This window comes from Carettochelys insculpta, chromosome 4 (genome assembly GCF_033958435.1).
Source record: "Carettochelys insculpta isolate YL-2023 chromosome 4, ASM3395843v1, whole genome shotgun sequence".
Classification (NCBI taxonomy): Eukaryota; Metazoa; Chordata; order Testudines; family Carettochelyidae; genus Carettochelys; species Carettochelys insculpta.
The window spans coordinates 81,487,810-81,504,594 of NC_134140.1; positions in this window are offsets into that span (position 1 = coordinate 81,487,810).

Consider the following 16,785-nt stretch of genomic DNA (forward strand, 5'->3'; position numbering starts at 1 on the left):
GATCGTGGACCTTCCCTTTGACACACAAAAGCTGTTTGCAGACTCAACCAACTCGGTCCTCCACTCCAGTAAGGACTCAAGAGCTACACATAAAACCTTGGGTATTTATACTCCTCCATACAGGAAGAAAAAATATTATCCTCAGCAAAGACGCTACCCGTACCAACCACAGCGCGCTCAGTATCAACGGGGCTATGACCAAGGGCGCCATCAACAGCAGCAACAGTACAGAACTCCCAGGTGACGTTCTCAACAAAGCCGTATGCCCGCGGGACAGGCCCAAAGGCAACAAGTTTGATGGGTATGTCGGGGGCTGCAATATCACGACCATTGCTCAATGCCACTCTCATCTCATGTTCCATCACCGCCTCAGACTGTTCCACCCCCAATGGCAAAAGATCACCACAGGCAAATGGGTGCTGGAGATCATACCCACGGGTTACGCGATCCCTTTCCAGTCGCTCCCACCAATGAAGCCTCCCTCCAGGCCTCACCTCTGGGATGCTGCCCACGAGGCGAGGCTCAAGCAGGAGGTGGACCAACTTATGTTCGTAGGGGCGGTGGAAAGAGTGCCGGAACAATTCCAGGGGAAAGGTTTTATTCATGCTACTTCTTAACAGAGAAGAAAACAGGAGGCTGGAGGCCCATCCTAGATCTTTGGGGCCTCAACCGCTGCTTGCGCAAGCAACGTTTTCGGATGATCACAGTCGCCGCCATACTCACGGCACTGGACGATGGAGATTGGTTTGCAGCCCTCGACTTACAAGATGCTTACTTTCATATAACAATCCACCTGGCACACAGGCACTTCCTCTGCTTCGTGGTCGGCAAGGAACACTTCTAGTACAGGGTTCTTCCGTTCGGCCTCTCCTCGGCCCCCAGAGTCTTTACCAAAACCCTGGCAGTGGTGTCAGCCTACCTGCACAGAGAGGGGATGTTTATCTTCCCATACCTGGACGACTGCCTGCTGAAAGGGGCCTTGAAGGCAGAGGTCCTATGCATGATACGCGTCACAGCAGACACGTTTTCTTCGCTGGGCCTAGTCATCAACCTTGCGAAGTCAAAGACCGAACCCACACAAGACATAGAGTTCATAGGGGCACGCATAAACTCTATCATAGCAAGGATGTACCTACCCGACGCCCGCTTCCGCACCATCAGTTCGCTGGTGCAAGTCATCACATACAGCCCCATGGTGCCGGTCTTAACGTGCTTACAGCTGCTGGGCCACATGGCGGCAGTGACGTTTGTGGTACAGAACGCCAGATTGCACATGCGAAGCCTGCAGCATTGGCTGGCGAGCGTTTACAAACTGGCATCCCACACTGTCCTCAGGGTGGTGTCACCCACGACAGAGGTGCGCAGATCCCTGGTGTGGTGGGAAAACCCCAAGAATCTGCTAGTAGGGGTGCCCTTTCACCAACCAAAAATTTCTATTTTCCTTACTACCGACGCCTCCCACATAGGATGGGGAGCGCACATCGGCGACAAGGTGACGCAAGGGCTATGGTCCCCTGCAGAACAGACACTGCACATAAACATACTGGAGCTCAGAGCAGTGTTCAACGTCTGCAAACATTTTCGAGACTACCTACATGGCAAAGTAGTCAGGATCAATACCGACAATACCTCCACTATGTTTTACATCAATCGACAAGGAGGAGCCCAATCCCATGCCCTATGTGCGGAAGCAGTCCGACTGTGGAATTGGTGCATCGCCAACAACATAACGTTGAAAGCCTCATACTTGCCGGGCGCTCACAATATGAAAGCAGATCAGCTGAGCAGGCGCGTCGCACTCATGCACGGATGGCAGATCCGCTCCGATCTCCTACGGCCCATTTTTTATACATGGGGGTTTCCCCAGATCGATCTGTTTGCCACCCAGCACAACAAGAAGTGTCTCCAGTACTGCTCCAGGGCAGGAGTGGGGCGGGGGTCCCTGGGGGACGCATTCATGATTTCATGGAGGGGCCCCCTACTTTACGCGTTCCCCCCACACACAGTGCTTATCCACAAGGTCTTGCAGAAAGCCAGAAGGGAGAGAGCTCGCATGATACTCATCGTCCCAATGTGGGATCGGCAGCAATGGTTTCCCTTGATTCTGCGCATGTCGGACCGCCCACCGCTCCCTCTACCGGTGGTGCCGGACCTACTCATGCAGGCTCAGGGGTCCATAGTGCACCCGCACCCTCAGGGTCTGCGCCTACAAGCATGGCTAATCCATGTCTCAGCTCCTTAGAGAGCGCATGTACGGAGGGAGTACAACAAGTCCTGGAATGTAGCCGAAGGACCTCCACCAGGAAGACACACAAGCAGAAATGGACTCGATTCACAGCCTGGTGTTCCGCCAAGCAGTTAGCTCCCCTTGACGTTCCTATACCGATAATACTAGAATACTTATTGGACCTCAAGAGGGGCAGGCTTTCTTTATCCTCGCTAAAAGTCCACCTTGCCGCTATATCAGCCTTTCGGCATACAGAGGAAGGGCCCATGGTATTCGCCCATCCTATCATTACCAGGTTCTTGAAGGGGCTGGTAAACCTGTACCCCCCTCAGAAACTGCTTCCACCATCATGGAACTTGGACTTGGTGCTCAGCATGCTAACGGGTCCACCTTTTGAACCATTAGCCACAGTTCCCCTACGTCTCCTTATGATAAAAACAACCTTCCTCCTTGCAATTACATCAGCTCGCAGGGTGAGTGAGCTCGCAGCAGTGATGGCAACGCCGCCCTGCACAGTATTCTCAAAGGAGGCGGTAACCTTAAGGCTGCACCCAGCCTTTGTTCCAAAAGTTTCTTCAGAGTTCCATCTTAACGAACCAATAGTTTTACCCTTGTTTTACCCAAAGCCTCACAGTTCCAGCAAGGAGGCACGCCTGCATCTGCTGGATGTGAGGAGGGTGTTGGCCTTCTACATAGACAGAACTAAGTCCTTTCGGAAAACGGACAGGCTCCGAGTGTCTCTTGCTCCCAGGTCAAAAGGGGAAGGCCTCTCTTCACAGAGAATTTCAAAGCACATTGTGTCCTGTATAAAAATGTGCTATGAGCTTCGAAAGACCCCTTTGCTGGCCCTGCCCAGGGCTCACTCCACCAGGGCGGTGGTGGCATCAACAGCCTTCTTCAAGGGCATCGCGTTGAAAGACATCTGTAGAGCAGCGACCTGGTCATCCTACGACACCTTCGCCAAGCATTATGCCCTACATCGGGTATTCCAAGAGGATACCCGTCTGTCGACAGCAGCACTGTCGGGGGCAAGCTGCACATAAACCGATTACCCACTTCCTTTCTTGGGTTACTGCTGGGTAGTCACCTATTGTGGAGCACCCACGGGGACACTCGAAGAAGAAAGAGAAGTTACTCACCGTAGCAACGGTGGTTCTTCGAGATGCGTCCCCGTGGGTGCTCCACCACCTGCCCATCCTCCCCGCTTCGGATCTCTGTCTAGTGTTTTTCAGGAGCATTCGAGGTGGTTGGTCAAGGAACTGGCGGGGACCGGATCGCACACGTGGCCGGGGGCGCGCAGGGGAGCGGCGTGCACCAGCGCATGCGCGATCCAGGAGAAACTGCTGGAAGATATCCGATCTGCGGCGCTGGGCGAGCCAGACACCTATTGTGGAGCACCCACGGGGACACATCTCAAAGAACCACCGTTACTACGTTGAGTAACTTCTCTTTTTGTTCCTATTGTGTATTCTGACAGGTGGAATTGGTTTGTTTGTGATATAACTGCTAGAAATTATGATTTGCTAAAGCATCTATATAACAGTTCCCAATAATCCAGTCTAAGAGCAGACCTTGGCGCCCTTTTTCTAATGTAGTATGGCATAGAACTTCACTGCAGAATGGTAAATGCATAGAAATGCATATGGACTTAAAATTAAATCACACTAGGAAATTGGAACAACCTACTTCAAAAATTCCAGATTGTTTCATAGGCACTCACATCACTGCCCACCACTCACTACAGTAAATGAGTATGTCAGTACCTGACAAATACTCTGTTGCATGAGGAAAAGCCATCACTTTTTTTTAATAGGAGAGTGGAGAGAGCAACCGTTCTTCCCCCTACGCAAAGAGGAATGAAAAATACCAACACAACTTGTCCTTCTTTCTGTAGACAACATACACAATTGTTATAGTCAATGCAACACCACGTCCTTTGAACTGAGATCCAGACTGTCATCTTACCTGGGTGAGATCTGTTTTTATAACCTACCTTTAGTGGGTATATGCCCATTGAAGTAAGTGGGAGAGACCTGTGCACAATAACTGAGAAAATAGTAACCAGCAAGATCCAACAATGAATTACATCAGCCAACACATTAGACAGATCTCAGTCAGAATGTGGAGCAGGGCATAGTGCAGAGATTGCTATGGTGACACCACAAGGTGAGCTTCTCATGTTCACCGACACAGGTAACATTTCTGTGCTTATGCTTACTAGAGTCTATCTGCAGACTTTGCCGTGGTAGACCACCTACTACGAAAAATGACTTAGCAGGAGTAGAGGGTCCAGCACTACAATGGTTCCAGTTGTTCCCCTTTTGCACAACTTAGAGCGTGGCAACAGAGAACTGCTCCTCCTCCTCTCCTCTGTCAGGGTCCTACAGAGATTGATACTATCCCTTCCCCTTCAATAGCTACATGAAATATTGGGAGAGACAGTAGAATGCCATGGGTTTGGCCGCCAGTACTATGCTCATGTTGTTCCACTGTCTCTCATTCTTCAGTGATGCAACCACCGCCCCTGCTAACATGTCAGAATTCCCACAGAAAAATGGCTGTTGGATGAATAGCAGCTGGCTCAAGATGAAACCTGAGGCTGGTCACAAAGGAGAAATGTTTCAAAGAGCTGGTCAAGAAATCATTACAACCTTCTATGAAATGCCTGCAGACCCCATTCAGCCATGAAGTGTGGCATCCTGGGGTCCTGTTTGACGCTTCACTAAGCTTGGATGACCAATTAGTATTAAAAAAAAAAACAAGCCTTCTTTCACCTCTAACTCTCTAGGAAACTTCATCTCTTCTTCCTGGACAAGGTCCAGGACACAGTGATCCATGTGTTTGTCATCTCCATGCTGGGTTATTGCAACTCATTGGCTGTGTCTACTCATGCCACGTCTTCCAGAAGTGGCATGGTAATGAGCTGCCCGGAAGATGCTAATGAGGCACAGATGTAAATTCCCTGTGCCTTATTAGCATATGGGCACATGGTTTGGAATCCAGAAGAAGCTCTTCCGGACTCCAAACTACACATGCAGATGCGCGGCAGGCAGGGATCTTGCAGAAGAAAACCCTCCTTCCTGAAGCCCCTTCTTCCCCAAAACTTTGAGGAAGAAGGGGCTTCCGGAAGGAGGCTTTCCTTCTGGAAGATCCCAGAGAGCCACATGTCTGCATGTGTAGTTTGGGGTTCGGAAAATCTTCTTCTGGACTCCAAATCATGTGCCCATATGCTAATGAGGCACAGGAGATTTACATCTGCGCCTCATTAGCATCTTCCGGATGGTTCATTACCAAGCCACTTCCGGAAGAAATGGCATGTGTAGACTCAGCCATTGTGTCTGATGCTAAATGCCAAGTGCACAGGCTCCAGCTGGTACACAATGCTCCTGCCCACCTTCTGGAGAATATCAGGTGAACCTAGAGTCTGGCCATCCTGGGAAATGGTACAAAAGCTATTACGTTCCCAACACCCTAACAACAACAAACGCCCGACCCCAAGCGGAGTTCTCTCTCCATAAATGAGTTGAGCCAGCGGCTCCATGTAATCCCCTATGGACTTTGCCTCTCCTGCTTCTTCACCCACAAGCACTGTGCAAATCAGGCTATAGCAAAGGGGAGAGCACTGGTGATGGTCAGCCCCTTGTGGATCAGATTGATGATAACAAAGAGGCATAATAAACTAGTTTTGCTGCTTGGCTTACACTCTGTGCCATGGGGATTGAGATCGTAGGTGTATGTGAGACATTGTGACCAGTGGCCAAGGAGATGAACTCATTGCCTTCCTGGTATGATTTTTGAAAGAACTAAAAAAAAAAAACCATCCACTATACAGGGCCCATTATTGCTCAGAATTCTTCATGAATCTCTTCTGGAAGGCAAGAGGATTGATATTCTATTTTTAGGACTCACATCATTGTCCCCTAATAAATTTTCTTTGTTTTATATGATTTTTGATTTGGCCTCATTACCTATGTATAAAGCTCCATCTTATATTATCAGATTTTATTGCCTGTTTAAAAAATAAAATGTCTTTGGATAACTTTCCCAGTAGTATTCAGATCCTCTGTTATCTCTAATTATCTGGAGATTTTAGTACCAAGTGTATGCAGAGCAAGCACTTTACTTACCAACAACAGTAGTATTGTACCCTGTCAACTTATATCACAGTTGCCATATTTACTTTCACTATACTGTTCTTTTGGAAAACGTAACTAAAATGTACTTATGGTTAAAATGCTGGTTATTTGAACGTTCCAGATGATAGAACAGTGGATATGAAAGCGTTTAATTTCCCACTGGGTAGTAGTACAGTAAAGGGAGACTAGTCAATTTTAGTTCCAGAAACACCCCTGTGTTTTAAATGGAAAATAGTCAGACAGATTATCCTAGATTTACAAGAACAATTTTCATTTGCATATTCCCACTGACTCTGGCTCCCAGCTTGCACTCTTTCTCTGTCCTCAATGTACAAACCACATCCCTGTTTATCATAATCTGCAAATGCCTTTGACGTGTTCTTTTCATCCTTTTGCAAACTCTTCATGATGATGTCATGTAAAATGAGACCAATCACAGGTCTGGAGGAGAAGCAGCGTTTGTGAGTCTCCCTTCTCCTCTGTATTTGAGGAATCTGAATGTTCACTTAAAATGCAAGCCATTGTGGTTGCTGTGGTAATCCTCCAGGTCATACTGGTGTTAATACAACCTTGCATGACAGGTGTGACCAGATTCTCTACTGCAGTGCACACAGTGCTCCAGCTCCTAGTCGTGCCAGGAAGCAGGACAAAAGGATCACGTGTGCCTGCAACGATGAACAGAGTCTCATTGAATTCTGTTCCAATAGTTTCGCTGGCACAAGAAGCTATGTAAATATTCCCAAAGGTAATATCATGGCAGTCGCCCATTACAAAGCCCTTCCCCACCACCATTTCAGATTTTGGATGATGGCTAGATACAAGACTGGGCATGTATGAATTTTTGCATACATGAATGCCCAGCTTCCTTGTAGATATATACACGACAGTGGTGGGAAATCACCTACAGCCAAGATCCTCAGAAGTATTCTGGCACTTCCTGCCCATTTAGTTTAATAAAAGTTAAGGAAGCTTGAATAGCTTAGAGGAGTTAGGAGCCGGTTCTTATGTCACTATTGCCTACGGTTAATGCATTGAAACAAAAGGCCATGTCTGTGCACGCTACTGACTTGTGTGGCTTGGCATTGCTCAATTTAGTTTACTTTGGCTGGCTGCACCAGGTCAAATATCTAATCACTGAAATTAGGAAATGCGAAAACAAGCTCTTGCACACAGTAAATTTCTCTTTCCCTCAGTCACTGGCTTAGATAGACTAGAGCTGACAGTTTTCACACAAGCCAAACACCTTTAGAGAACTGTATTTGGTAAAGCACATTGGTGAGCAGTGAAATCCAACAGAAGCCCAATAATCAGGGAATTGTTTCACTATTTACAACTGTGCCATCTTTCTACTATCTGACTTCTCCATTCAGTAACACCTCAGATTGCATAATTACCAGTCAGTCTTCTACACCCCGTTACTTAAACAGAGCAAAGTGTTGTTATGCATGAAAACATTGCCCCAACACCTTCTGTATTATGAGAAGACGATGCTCTTGTGGTTTACAGTTCGGATTTTTTTAAACACTATAGCCGCTTTTCACGTTTTAGAATGTAGCTAGTGCAATTTTGATTTTTATTGTCCATGGAATAAAGTTGAGGGTACAGAGATTTGTTGTGCACAAAGGTTTGTATGTAGTGACGCTGGACTCGGCACCTGCCATAAACAAGACACTGACAGAAATGAAACTAGATCAATCTTAAACAAGGTCTATGCTAACTTCAGCCCTGCATCTGGCCTAACTCCTCAAGATGGTGGAACTGGGGAAGGAATCCTCCCCTCAGGCAGGTTAGCACTGGAGCTCTATTGCCTTAATACTTCTGCTTCTGTAAGGAAAAAGGAATAGGATGCACTGACCCCCATAGCACTAGATCCTCAAGCATTGCTCCATCAGACTTTTATGCAGGGAAGCAACATGGAGCTCAGCTTGGGCATCCAGATTCTCTAGTGATTCTAGCTTACAAAATTTTGATCCCAGACCTCACACACAGGTGACAGTGGCCATGCTTGCAAGTACACAGACCTGGGTCAAAACTACCATAGCTCAGGCTTCCTCCGACTCATCTGAAATGTGAAAGCTCTCGCTCAGTGTTGGTAGGTGTGTGTAGGCATGGTGGGCAAACGTGATCATCCAACCCTGATGTCTCCGGAAGGGGTCAGAGCCCTCCAACGCACCCTGCCAAGCTGGCTTTTGGCTCTGTGTGTTCTTGGCAACCAGAGAGCAGCACGACAGAATCACCATCTGGAGAACGTGTCTTTTGGCTTGGATACCTGTTTCAGAAAAAGAGCAGCACTTCTGCAAGGCTCTTGTGGGTACTTCAGCAGCTTCTTCTGAAGTTCCTGGATGCATCTGACAGAGGAGGAGAATACAGACATGGCTGATTCAAACTAGTTGATGTTGCTCATTGTTGTCAGGAGAGCCACCAAGGCCCTTTGCCTAGACCAGTGGAGCAGGCCCAGATGCACAGATTGGGTGTTGTGGGGGTGGGGGGCAGGGAAGGAATGATATCATCATGCAGACCTGGGAGGAACAGCAGTTGGTCCAGAAATTTTGTGTGTGTCCCTGGGGCCACTCCAGCAGTGGCTAGTGCGGCTGTCCTGGGGGCCATCTGAGCAGCTGGATCTGGAACCAGTTTCTCAGGCTGCCCTGGGGTCAGCAACACTGGCCCCTGCAGAAGTCAGAAAATTGCAAAAAGTCGGGGAATCTGCAACTTCTGCACTCTCTGTGACAGATATGGAGCTCCAGTCATGATGTGTACATGCGTGTGGCTGTACTGGTTCACAGGTTTGCGGTTACCATCTGGAAGCTGGCTACCCTGGACTGCTGCAGCTCTGTTTCTAACTAGATTGGTGGTAGGAAGTCAATCGTGGTTAACATGATGATGGAGACAATTGTGCGTATGACTTACCTTAAGGTGGTGGATAAACAATATTCCCAAAATAACTGCTAGCTGTGAGCAAATGAGGTGTAAAAACTGGGCTGTGGCCACTGATGGGACTTACATGTCCACAGTTGTCCTCTTCAGACAGCAAATGAGTACATACAGCACAAAGGCAGGCTCTTGTGGAGCACAGAGGCTGAGCTAGGCAAGCCAGCAAGAGATGCAATGGGAAAGTTAGTGATGCCAGGATTTTTGGAGCATCAGGAATCTATATTCATGAAAAGGATGGGAAGCTATTCCCACCATTGACACTGTCAAACAGAGTTAGGGCCCCTGGGGTTATTCTGGTGGACCCCATGTAGCCCCTTCTTCTGCCTTGGCTTGTGAAACTATAACCCAATCTCAGAAAGCCAAAGAAGATCTAGTTACACACTCAGCAGATGGAGAACATTGGTGGCAGAGCAAAATCCTGCTGTTACTGTCTATATATCCATATGGATTCCAGTGTCATTGTGGTGTCTGCATTACAGTATTGTGCTTTGCTGTGCACTTCAAACCTTTCTGAAGCCAAAGACGAGCCATTTGTCCTGAACTGACCTATGATAATAACAGATTGCTGAACTGCTACCCTCACTCACAAAGGGCATGTATCATAGCTGGAACCAAAAGTCCCTGCACAGAGGCATATGGAAAAGGGAGAATAGTATGGTTATGAATATGTTCATACAATGTTTGCAGTAAATACGGTACTGTCACATCAAATCACTAAATGTGGAGGGGGGGTACTATCACTGTCTACAGAAGAGGGAGGGAGAGATTGATTGTCAAGGATTGTCATTGTGGACGTGCTGAGCACTTGTGAAATGCAGGGAACGTAGCCTATGCTTGGTGGGTTCCAACTATAGATCTATTGAGAAATTGGATACAGTACAGATAAAACTCACCAGTTGTGCTTTATAATGTGCGCAGTTTTAGAATTTTAAACATATATTATATGTAGTGCTGTAGTGATGGCAATAAACTTTCCTAATAAAATCAAAGCCGTCCAATTTGTGAACATGGCTGTATTCCAAAACCCCCAACCCAATATTAAGTATCGCCAGGCAGCCCAGCTGTCATTAGAACACCTCAACAACAGTAATAAACCAAACACTAAAACCAGTAATAAACGGCATAACACTGAACAGCGAAAAAAGTGCCATGAAAAAATCCCCAGGTTTTGGATGACCCTTTCTCCTTTCCCTTTAACGCACAGTTGACACCGCTATATGGTAGTGGAGGCCTATCATTTCCTTTGTCTGTCCTGCTCTTTCACTCCCTCCATGCAATCCCATCCCATAATACATGTTAAAATAAAAATCTCACCCCACAAATACAAAACTATCATGATTCTTGCCAGACATCACCCACTGCTGGTATGTCACATCCCTTCATCCCTGCCCCAGCTCCTCTCCACATAGTCTGTATTATTCATTTAGGCCACAGTCCTCACAGGCAGGCCCATGTTGCCCATGCAGGGTCATTGTATTTTCCAAAGCCCCTGGTGAAAATACAAGGAAGGCCATCTAATTAATATACATCATATACCCACCGAGTAGCCCTGAGAATTTAAAATTTTTCTTTCACTCTGTCACTACTCACTCACTGTATCAGGTATTTTATGGAGATCATTTGGCAGGAAGAGCCATTGGAAAAATTGCACATTGGGAAACATAATCCCAACTATATATTTAAAATGGTGAGTCTAAGTTACCCCTCAAGAAAGAGATGTTGAAGTCATGGTGGTGAGTTCTCTGAAAATATCCACTCAGTGTGCAGTATTCAGTTGCCGTCAAAAAGGCTAATAGAAGGTTGGGAATCATTAGAAAAAGGCAAGATAATAAGATAGAAAATATATTGTCTCTTTGTAAATCCACAGTATGTCCACATCTTAAAGACTGAGTGAACATCTCCCATCTGCTTGTGGGAGCTAGGAAACTGACCAGCGCTGATTGACTGATTTTCATCTACTCCTTTCTGGCCATGTAAAGGTAGTTCTGTGTAAATGAGAAATAAGACCAGTTTCTCACTGAGACTGGACTGCACGGTAAGGGAGGTTCTTTTGTAGTGTATATTTCCCAGGACTGCATTTAATCAACAAGAATCAATTATAACTAGAGATAGTTCACACATTTAGTAACTTTCATTTAAAGCCCCCTAAGTTCTTTTACAATTACGTGGGCCTCAACAGCCTTGTGAGGAAAATATTACTCCCTCTGTGTTACATTTGCTTGGTATGAATCATTAAAATATATCCAGGGTCAACAGAACAGGTTTTTGTTTTGTTTCTAAAGAGCTCAAAACTACGCTTAAAAGCTGCAGATGAATATATTTCAAAATTATTTCCTTCTATACTTAGCTGCCAAAAAACCTGAGTGAAGTGTTGTATGTTCTCCTGCAAACAGTGAGGTCACCTAAAAAAAGGAAAAGCAATGCACCGCCTGTTCTATGTTGGGTATTAGGTGTTAAACTGGCACAAAAGAAACAAAGAACCCTGAATTCAAGTCTTGGCAGCAAGAAAATTTTAACCCTTAATATGAAGAACAATGAGAAAGAGCAAAGGCAGATATGGGTTCACTCTCACAGACAAACCCTCTGCTGTATTGTCTGGTTGGTTGGGACTGTAAGACTACGTCTATGCTGCTGGCACTACTGCAGGATGCAAACGTATCCCGAAAGAGCTGCCTGCATTTATGCAACGCGCCCGTTGTCGTAAAACAGTTTTTGAGATAACAGGGGCTCTATTTGGGCATCTATGTACCTCCCATTGCATGCGGAGCCCAGGGACGCCTCGAAATAGGGCTTGATTTTGGCACATGGCGCCGTTGAGACAGTGCCATGTGCTGAAATAGCCTATTTCAAAATCTACTTGAAATAAGCTATGCAATTTGCACAGCGCTAAGTCCGTAGATTATTTTGAGGCTTGGGCACCATCTAGACACAGCCAAAGAGACCTCATCGGACATTGTCCTACTAATGATTATTATAGCACCTAGGAGCTACACACTTTCTCTTCAGAAGGCCTGCTGGAGATTGGAGCTATCCCGAGCCTTAGGTGACGTGGAAGGTGTGCTTGGGCTGGCTGTGAAAGTGCACCGATCACTTCAGCCTCACCAGCCATGCAGCAGGGATTCAAGGCAGTGGCTTGTTTCATACCAGTCACAAGGCCCGTAATGTGAGGCTCCTAACTGTTATGCTAGGTGGGGGATGGTGAAGCTTTAGCAAGTACTGGAGCAGTGGCAGGTCCGTTGGAGCAACGGGGGATGTGATGGAGTGGAGAAGCTCCAGGATGCAGTAAGGGGCAGATAGTGAAGGTGAAACAACAAAACCTGAGTGGCGCAGGGCTGTGCTGGCTAGCACACTAACAGCAGTGTGGGACAGCCACAAGGAGGGCAACTAAAATCACAGAGATAGGGAGAGCCCTGGACAATGATTAGCAAAGAGCAACTACATCGGCTGGGTATGGAACCATGAAAACGTCGTTTGCTTCCCCACTCAGCTGAAAGCCCTTTTAATGGGCTATTTGCTTGATTAAAGGATTGTTAGGAGATCCATGCTATGTAATGCAGATGGAGAAGAGTAATGATCCAACATACCAGAGAGGGACACACCTGCTGCGGGGCATCTGAGTTGGTGAGACCCAACTGGGAGCCATTTCCCATAGATAACGACCACTCCAGCCCTACCATGAGGCAGCCTACAACCTCGAATGTTTAAACAGCAATTTGTTGGGGGAAAAAAAATGGACTGTGTCCCTAAACCAGGTGACAGACGCATAAGTAACTAATGGCACTGCAGGAGCCATTGGGCAGTGAAGTTGTCATTCTGCAACTCACACACACAATGTACTCCTCCCTGCAGTCTACATGTGCAGTTGAGAGCCCAGCTGAATGAAGAGTAGATCACCCTGTGTGCAAATAAGAAGTTGGTGGGAGGAATATTGCAATAGGCCCATCTCTGGTTTGAGCCGTGATGAAAGGAAGAATTCAGCCCCACTGACCATGTCACCGCACCAGCTACCAGGGATACCATTTTGAAAGAGAAGCCATTTTTCTTCATCAGACTTGACTTTTATTTCACTCCTGAAAGGTTCCCTTGCCAATTTCAACATCTGGTTCTATTCTTTGTCATTTCCTTCTCTGCACAGAAAAACACCTTCACTTAACAAGCTAAGCAAATTAAGTGAAACCATTTATTTCAGTAAATAATGGCCAGACACCTGAACAAACCCATGCGTAACGCCAACTGTTTCACAACTGCACCCCAAGTTGTTACATTCAGGGACAAGTGAACGATATACAGGTTGCACCTTCAAAAACTGGCACACTCTCTTCCAGCAACCTCCCTTATCCTACCGGACAGGGGATGTTCCTGGACCAAAGAACTGGGGCAGAAGGGCAATTGGCTGGCAGCCGCAGGGTGGGGAGGGGCAGCGAGCCCAGATAGGAGGTGGCATCCCGTGGCAATCCCCTCTGCAGGAGACCAGGGCTGAAGTACTGGCTTCCCCCAGCAGCTGCAGGCAGGACACCAAGACTGAAGCACCAGCTTGCACTGGCAGCCCATTGCGGAAGACCAGGGCTGGAGCGCTGGCTTCCCCAGCAGCCTCACGGGGCTGCAGCAGGGACCAGCTGCAGTAGCAAGCTGCAGCCGGAGAACCAGGGAGTGACATCTGGAGGGCGCGAGGTGGGATGCTCAGGGAGAGGGTCATTAACTTTCCCTAGTCCAGCAAAATCCCTCATTCGGGACCACTGCAGTCCTGAGGGTGCTGGACCGGGGAGGCACAACCTGTATTTCAATTACTTGGAGATGGTTTGGGGAAGAGACATCTATTGAATGTCTATCGCCTTGAATCACGCAGTTCTGAAAGTCAGAGAAGTAGAACGAGACAGCTTCCTGCACATCTGTGACCACACAGAAGTGGGAAACCAACCACTTCTTTTCAAAAACTGTAAACTCAATAAAAATAAAATAAAAAAAAACCATAGCAAATGCAAATTTTTCCCCAACTGGTTTGAGAAAAAAGGTCTTGCCCAACTAGGTGCTTGCATGTTCCAGAAAATTTGGGAGGGTGGAGGTAATATTTTTGGAGGGTTTGGAACCTGAAATGGCAGCAGAAAGAAAAGAAAGGCTGCTGGAAGTTAAACCAGCGCAAACCCTGATATTGACACTCTTATTTTGCTTTAAGAGTGGTTGTTTACAATGTAAGCTTGTCAGCTAGAAATAGGGTTTCGTTAAACCAAAATCAGCCACTTTTCTACCTTGATTTTTTAGAATATATATAGCTATTAAAAACACTTCCATTTTTTCTTATAGCAATTAGAATAAATTCTAGGAACCAATATATGGAGCACACACAAACATATTCCCTGTGAAAAACAAGAAAAGAGCATGCTATTTACCTAATGTTTGAAATCTCATGTATTAACTGTGCTGTTCCCAGCATAGATTTTTACAGCCCATAGCTAAACAAATGCAGAGAGATGACAATGAGGAAGGAAGGCAGAAGTGGTCACAAAGAAATTCAGAAGGATGGTGTTTTCTTAAAGAAGCAGAAGGAAGTATTTTGAGACTGGCGTCAAAGGGGAATGCATTTCCCCAGCTTTACGTCCCCATTGCAGCAAAAGGGTAATTTGTGTCATGTGGATGGTGGGGAACTTTTCTGCCAAAGCAGAAGTGTCTGCATTCAATACTAAGCTGTGGAGACACACAGAATCTCCAAAGCTGCATCACACTACTGGAGGGAAGTAGGAAGACTCCTAATGCTGTTCAGTGGTCACTCGGTGCTTGGAAGAGCTCCCGTTTGTTCTCTATCCTGTTCTAACTGGTGAGGCTATGGCAAGAGCTTCCACAGAGCCCCTTCAGATTCTGTGTATCTCATCCAGTCCCTACAGACCCAGTTCCCACCACCACATTGTCCCTGTGAAAACAAAACTAAGCAATGGAAACATTTACAAACTCCATATTAACACCACACACAATCATTAACAAAGCTCAATCAGTCTTCAACGTGCCTGCACTGTTACCAGAACCTGGGGCCTCCCCTGGAAAAGCAACGCTACTACTTTCAGGAGGCAGCAAATCCACTTGTTTTTATTTTGTTTTTAGTGCCTGTCCGAGACCCTCCTGGGCAAAATGGCACACTCAGTGCCCTGCTTAGGTCCCTCCCTGCTGGGACTATTCCTGTGTGCTTTGAGACCATTTGGGGTGACATGGGTCAACTTCTTGTGATGTTACTTCTGTTTTCAATGTTTCCCATCATAGGTATGCACTCAGTGTGTCATGTTCATGAAGAGGTGGTTGCTCCCAGGCCCCCAAATAACAGGGAGTTTGTGTTTTCCTTTATCTGCCCCTTTACTGTCTGCAAGTCCCCAGGGGCTCTGATACCAGTTTCCAACAGAGCAGGCAGGCATTTGTTTTCTGTTCAACAAAAGGTCAGAGACAGAGACCAGCATCACATGCTTTTCTGTCTTTGTTCCCTTTTCTTGTGGTGTTTGGATTCTGTCATGTCCACATCCACCGCTGATAAGCATCACGCTGAACTGGGACTGGGGGGGGAGGGATTGTCTTGTCAAATTCTTACTGTGTTGTCACAGATGAATTCCTCTGTTTCTGAAGTTTCAGATCTCAATGCTACTCAGGTCTTTTATCAGAAACTCAGATCCCCAAAATTTCAAGATTGTGACTGATCAAAGGTGGACGATCCAAACTCTTTTTGGTTTCACCTTCATTTTATTCTCTGTTTATAATCACCTCTCTCTCAGACTTTGAGGGGTAGCTATGACAATCTGGTTCAGAAAAAACAACAGAGAGTCCTGTGGCACCTTAACAACTAATATATTTATTAGGACATAAGGTTTCCCGGGCTGCAGCTCACTTTCTCGGATGCATGAAACGGAAGCTTCAGTTCGGCAGGGATTTATACAGACATACAGAGGTGGAAGTGTCACATTGGTGCTAATGAGGTTGATTTAGTCAGAATGGATGTGGCCCACATTGTTAAAAAGGTGACAATATTTTTATGTGGAGCATGGTACTCATCAGATTTCTGCACAACCGTTACACAGTTGGTCTCCTCAGCCTGAGTTAACTGAAATCTATTGTACAGGTTGAGTACATCAGAGCCAGCTATTGCAAGTACCATATGCACCGAGTGATCACCCTCTTCCCCCACATAGTATTAGGAAGAAAATGAATTAAGAGAACACCCCAAGTGGAAGAATGAAGCAGTTCTGAACCCCAGCAGAGCTGCTCGTCTCTCTCCATGTAAAAGACAATTAGAGGTTTAAAGAGTGCTTCACTTTGTATGCACGGAGGTCAGTGCCAGCTCTCTCCCTTTTCGTTAGGCTAAAAGCGGTAAGGTGGGTGATACTACCCACCCCCTCCTCTTCTAGCCTTTTAGTGAAAAGATCTCAACCTGAGCTGCATGTTGACTGATGGCACTGATTGGGCAGCAGCTTTCACAATCATCACTCTTGAGGTGCCATATGGAAACAGGAAGTTCGA